Source organism: Coffea eugenioides, unplaced genomic scaffold (assembly GCF_003713205.1).
Source record: "Coffea eugenioides isolate CCC68of unplaced genomic scaffold, Ceug_1.0 ScVebR1_23;HRSCAF=104, whole genome shotgun sequence".
Taxonomy (NCBI): domain Eukaryota; kingdom Viridiplantae; phylum Streptophyta; class Magnoliopsida; order Gentianales; family Rubiaceae; genus Coffea; species Coffea eugenioides.
The window spans coordinates 1,259,759-1,266,392 of NW_020862884.1; positions in this window are offsets into that span (position 1 = coordinate 1,259,759).

Genomic DNA, 6,634 nt, shown 5'->3' on the forward strand with positions numbered 1-6,634 from the left:
AACACTTGTACAAGTTATCCCATGTTGAAGAAATGTTGGAAATGCTCTTGTATGATGTATAAATGGTCTTTTATGCTAAAAAGTGATGCCTCGTATTCAGCAATGTTTATTATCTTTTTCAGCATCATTAACATCAAAAAAGAGTTTGAGAATGAGTGTCATAACTTTTCTTTTTCTGGTCTTCTTTCGTCCAAAATTCATCAGGTACTTTTACTGAGTTTTACATGACACAAGAGCTTCCCTTAAGTGAAGGGGCACTAAGCAATTAATCAGCCAAAACTAATGAAACCATAAAGGAACTTACTAAGGACATTGTTAGCAGCACAAACGCATCAGAAAGGACAATTAAACATAGTCACCTAGGAAAGCTTATGTGCCGTACTAATCAACTCGCCTTAGGAGAGTTAGCCACTAGGTAATACATAGAGATGTAGTCCTGATTTCAAGTTAGAGATTTAAATTCTTGCACTTGCAGTTAAATCTAAATAATGTGTAGAAGTGGGTTTCTCTCCTTTTAAATCCCATTGGCCTAGTTGTTGAGTTGTCCCTTTAGTGATTAGTCCCTCTAATTGAGCCCTTTCTTATTAATGTATAGAAATAGTGTAGGTGTTGACGACTAACCATATTGGTTAGGAATTAGGCAGAAAAGGAGGTCAAGAGGCATCTGGCTTGTGAGTTCACTGAGTTGTGAAGTTGGAAACGGAACTTGACTTATTACCCATTGGAAACTCAAACAACCAATCAAAACAAGATGTAGATACGAAAGTTTCATTCCCCACTCATTACCCCTTGGAAACGCAACAACTATGGAAATTTCAAATATCTATGGAAGTTTCAAACAACAAATATCTATGGAAGTTTCCAGTCTAGAGTGTATAACTATAACTGTTATACATGTTGTGATTGTTGTCACGATAAAATTCCTCTTATACAATAATAAAAAAAAAAAAGTAGGAAAGTTTCCAAGTGACAAATATTAAGTTGTAGATATTTTTTAACCGAGTTTTTTTTTTTAAACACGTGAATCTTTAAAATATCTGGCATGTGAAAAAAACGATTAAAAGAGATTTGTATGTGTTTGTAATTTTTAAAATTCCAGCGTCCATAATCAAAACTCTTACTTTTTTTGTAAACCATGTTTTCCTTTCATTTTTTGTGCGTGCATATTCAATTGACCGAACCTTAATGCCACAGTACCTTGTAAACAAATACACACAATCTTTCTATATATATATACATATATTGAATTGTCAATTTTACCCTTATTATTAAGGGCAAAATGGTCACGGTATAGTTACAATTAAAAACTTAAAACCGTATCTTCCTTTTCAATGTAGTTGCTCTGATTTGATTTCTCCATGTTTGTCTAAACCTCCATATTTGTTTATCTGATGATATTTGAAATACTCTGAAACTACTATATATCTACTACAACACTTCTCCCTTCTCCATTGATAAATAACCATGATTTCATTTTACTTGAATAATCCTTTTTTTTTTACAAACTTTTATGTTTTTTTTCTCTTTTGATATTTACACATTGTTCATATTTCTTACAGCGTCATATGTTTTGCATAGTGCACACACATCAATTGTGCCCCAATCACTAGTTATTATTATTCAAACTGGTATTGTTTACTTATCACACAACTTCTTCAACTTGTACGATAAGAATTGCTACTACTTCACGATTAATTATGAACTCAACTGAAATGCCAATACTCAATCCAAAGGAATCTTTTGCCACATGTTTTACTAAAAACTACCACTACTACTACTACTTTGTTTCTTGCCATCAAATTTTAGTTCAATAGGATTTTTAAAACTTCCAGTTGATCAATGAATGTGGACTCCATCAGCAGAGTTATACTACGCTTTTGTTGGAGATTTTCCAGGGTGTGTGTGTGTATATATATATATAAGAATCCGTTTATCCTCTTTCTTTCCTTTTCTGTTTCTTTTTTTGTTAATTTTCCACAATTTTTTTATTTTTCTTATGGTTTTCTTATATCTGTTTAACTTTTAAAATATAATTAATCACTTTAATCTTCAAATTGAGGATGTAATGATAATTAATAATAGTTAATATTGAAGCGGTAATTTTTAGGCAAAATATTAATAAAAAAATCGACCATATTTCCTTTAAGGATTGTTCTTTTATTAAATAGAATAATTTTGTTTTGTTTGTGAGAACATGATCTATACCTATAAAGCATAAAAAGAAAATGAAATTGAGTCTTCCATTAATGTTTTCATATATTCATAATATATGTTTCTAAACATAGTAATTAATATAACAAAGCACTTTATTAACAAATTATATATATACTATGTATATACACTACATATATATCTATCACTCATATACTATATGTATTTATCAATATTATGCCAGTGACCCATAAATTCAATCAATTATCCACCAATTGAACTAATGATCTACCCACTTGGTCCCTTTGTTGGGTACCTTGTGATAAGCTTGCATTTTAAGTGATTTAAGTGTGTTTTAATATTTAATTTTGATATGCTTTATTTATTTTTACAGCTAATTAACTAGGTTTCTAGTGAAGTTTACATTTTGTGGTTTAAGTGAGAAATATTACATTTCAATGGATTAAAGTTGTGAAAACTTCATGTTTTGTAGGTTTCAATGATTCAATCAACAAATGGAATGAATTGAGAAGATATTTAGATGATTGTTGGTGATTTGAAGTGATTTAAAGAGAATATGAAATGCAAAATATTCAAAGATGAAATGCAATTAAGCTCTAAAGAAGAGAAGTTTGATAGTTTTGACACCTGTTGGTATTTTGACTATATCTTGAGTTACAAGCATCGGATTGAGGTAATTCTTGAGCCATTTTGAAGCCAACACATAGCTCTGCATTTCTTATGTGATATCAAAATCCATTTCATGAGTTTTCCTAGTCAAAATATCAAAATAGTGTTGGCCATGTTTGTTGTCAAAAACTAAAACAGAGTTTTGACTAGTCAAAAATATTTTGGTCAATTTTCAGTTTACAAAGCTCTAAATTAGATGATTCTTGAAACATTGGAAATCTAAATGAAAGGGCTACAACTTTCATGTTTTGTACAAGAGTTAGTTTAGCCTTCATCATTGAGAAAATATCAGTTGAAATTGGTGCAAAAACAGAACAAAGTTGAAGACTGGCCAGAAATGAAAAACCTGCAATAAGGCAAAACATGGGGTAATACGTAACCTCATACCCACGTATTCTTCAAACGAAGCTAAAACTTGCACCTTAAGTTGATCTGTATTCACACAGCTTTTCCAAGTTATCTCCAGTTCAGAATTTCGGCTGTAACTCTAAAGAAGTGTGAAGACTTGTGGAAGCATATTTTGGAAATCTCAAGATGCATTTCACTTCAACTTTAACAACTCATTTGTAGTTTGAATTCCTCCATAAATAGGGGCCTTGAAGGACATTTTTTTATAACTTTGGAAGGCTAGAAACACTACTAAAATATAGTTTTTACTAGTTTTTCTTAGTTTATTAGTATAGCATAGTTAGTATAGTTTATCCATCTTGTACTTGTGACTAGATTTGGATGAAGAATTGAGGAATAAAGATGGAGAATTGGAGCTCAAGTGACAAGGGTGACCTCTCTCCTATCACTTCTCTTTTATATTTGATTTCATGTTTAGTTATAATACAAGTTTGGATTTTATCATGCGTTGCTAAGGTTTATATTTAGAGTTATGGATGAACTTTCTATATTTTGTTAATGATGTTTAATTAGTTATTTGATGATATTATTTTGATCAAATTATTTATCACTTTAGTTTTCTAATCATGATTAACTGGCCATTAATTGTGATAATTTTAAGATGTTAAGTTTGCAATGAGAATTAAAATTTAACATTAGTTCAAGGAAGTGTTAAACTTATGAAGTATACAAGAAATGAGTTTGTAATTAATTTCATAACCACGAGAGTATGTATGGCTTAACTACAAGTATAGTTGATTCACAATGAGAGTAGATTTCATATATATTAAAAAATCACACCACAACTAGCCAAAATAATAACATTCACTTAACCGGTAATTTCACTAGCAAGAATAGTGGAGAATTCTATATCCCTAGGAGTTTTCTATTATTTTTATTTCATGTTCGTACTGTAGATTTAATCTCTTACATTTGTAATAGTCTAAATAATAAAAGAATTCAAAAATCATCGGTAATTGATAATTTTGCCTGTGGGATCGACACTTAATATTCCCTGTACTCGATAAACGATCTGTATACTTACAGAAAATGGGGTATTTATCTTTTATTAAAATTTGGTACATGGTTGAATCTCGTCACCTTGCAAGGTTAGATTTAATTGCTATGGTCTAATGAAGTAAAAAGGGTGTGAAAAATTAAATATCTCACAATTGAATAGATATATATTTACCTATACCCCGCGATTCAAGTTAAATGCTTGAACATGAACTCAAGCTAGAATTCTAAAACTCGTGCAAGAGCTTGATTCGATGAAAATAATAGTTTATTCAAGCTAGCTAGTCGACTTGGATATGCTTGATAATTTGTGAATCTTGAATTAAGCTTGATTTCAGGCTCAAATTTTATAAATTATTAAGTTTTTTGAATAAAAGATACAGTAGGCATTTGACAATTATAAACATAAAAAAATCAAATAAACAACATTTACAGTTAAATATTTGGAGGTGGAGACAACAACAGCTATTTTTATATTTTTAGGAATGACAACGGGATTTAGGACAGGGAACTTCACCACGTTGTCAAAACCCCCTCTCACTCCCTGCCCCCATAGCAAGTGACAGGTGCCGAACCTGTGCAATAATAAATACCTGCTCAAGCAAAATACAACTTCTGTAGACAGTGATAAGTAAGGTCGAATCCACAGGGACTGGTGATATTTGTTTCTTTTAAAATTCCAATTGGAATAAGGGGGATTTTATCGGAGTTAAACTAAAAACAATTAAATAATTCACTGGAACAAATGATTAACTAGCACGAATACGAAAAGGAATTAAATCAAGAATATATAAAAATTCTAGCCAAGGATACAACTACTCAGGCACAGTCCAATTATCCGATCATTGATGCAAGAGAGGTTCACTTAATGTATTAATAGGCTAGTTATAGCCGTTGACGAAGTTTGACAACCAATTTTTCCTTAATTTATTGATAACCAAGGTACGACCGTTGATTACCCCTAATCAAAAAATACTCCTAAGTACGACCATAGGAATTAATTTCCCAATTGCATTAACAACTAGAAAAACCTAGCCCTAATCAATAACACACTACGAGGGTTATTTAAATTAGATTGCACGCTCCCCTGATGTGTAAACACACCAGTTGCCACTAATATTAATCAATCAAACAATTACGGATTTAATTGACTAAATTGGCACGAGATTAATAAATCACATTGAACATCGGGCCCTTGACATCCAATTAATAAATAAATCCCATGAGAATTCAAGCAGATAGCATGCAAATATTAATAAATTGAGGAACGCGTGAAAACTAATTAGATCTCACAGAATTTCGGGACTGCGCCGTCGAGTTGACCCTTGACTAGATTGAAGGTTTAGCCACGCCGCATAATTAAATCACCACACGAATTAAATGATTGCAACAGCATTGCCTTTTTACTAGAAAGCAAGGAATAAAAGATGTTTCCCGGCGTGTGTCAGAGGCCAGTCAGAGAGAAAAAGAAAGAAAATTAAAAACTGAACTAAAAGCTAAAAACTCTCCGCTTGCTTCTGTCCGTTCTCTACTTATAGAGAAACAAAAAGGAAGTTGACTAAAAACTATCTAGTCTCTGGTCCCACCGTAATTGGGAAGCAAGCAAAAGATTACAAGAAAAAACTTCCCCTCGTGTGTTTCTCTCAAAAGCCCAATTGAAGAAAAGCCTTTGCTTCTTCGTGGTCCCCGCTGATGTCCCTCTTAAAAGCCAAAGGAGATTACTAATGCTCTCTCCCGTAGGACTTGAGCCAATGAAGTACACAAGGTGGGCCCTTAGCCCAATTGTCTTTTGTTCCCTTTCTTTTTGGTAGTTTTCTGCTCCATTCCTGGAATTAGACCCAAGTACCAAATATAAGTAGATATCGGCAATTAACACAATATTTGATAGGTATAACAGGGGAAATGAGTAATAAAATTACTATCAAATAATGTCCTATCAATTCCCCCCACACCTGAATCATGCTTGCCCTCAAGCATGAGAATCGGAATTGGACACCAAAATTGGATAATGGCTATTCTCCACTTACCGTATTGCCAAAATACTCAAAGAAATATATATCAAGCATCACAGGTCAAGATCACAGAAAAATCGCCCCGATTAGCTTCCTAACCACCGACCCTTCCAATTTAAAGCAAACTAATCTAGGGAGAAAGGATGATTACTCACATTCATCAGCGACTGGTCCAATTATTAACTAAAATCTCAACATTAGCCCATAAATCGGTAGCTAACTCCTTTCACATTTGACACACTTTTTATTTATTTCTTTCTCTCTCCCTGTTTTTTTTTCAGTTCTTTTTTTTTTATTGTTTTTATTCAAAAGGCTTAGTCTCTAGCCATTAGAGCCTTTTGACGCGAACTCCAACATTTGTCAGATGAAGGAGCTCG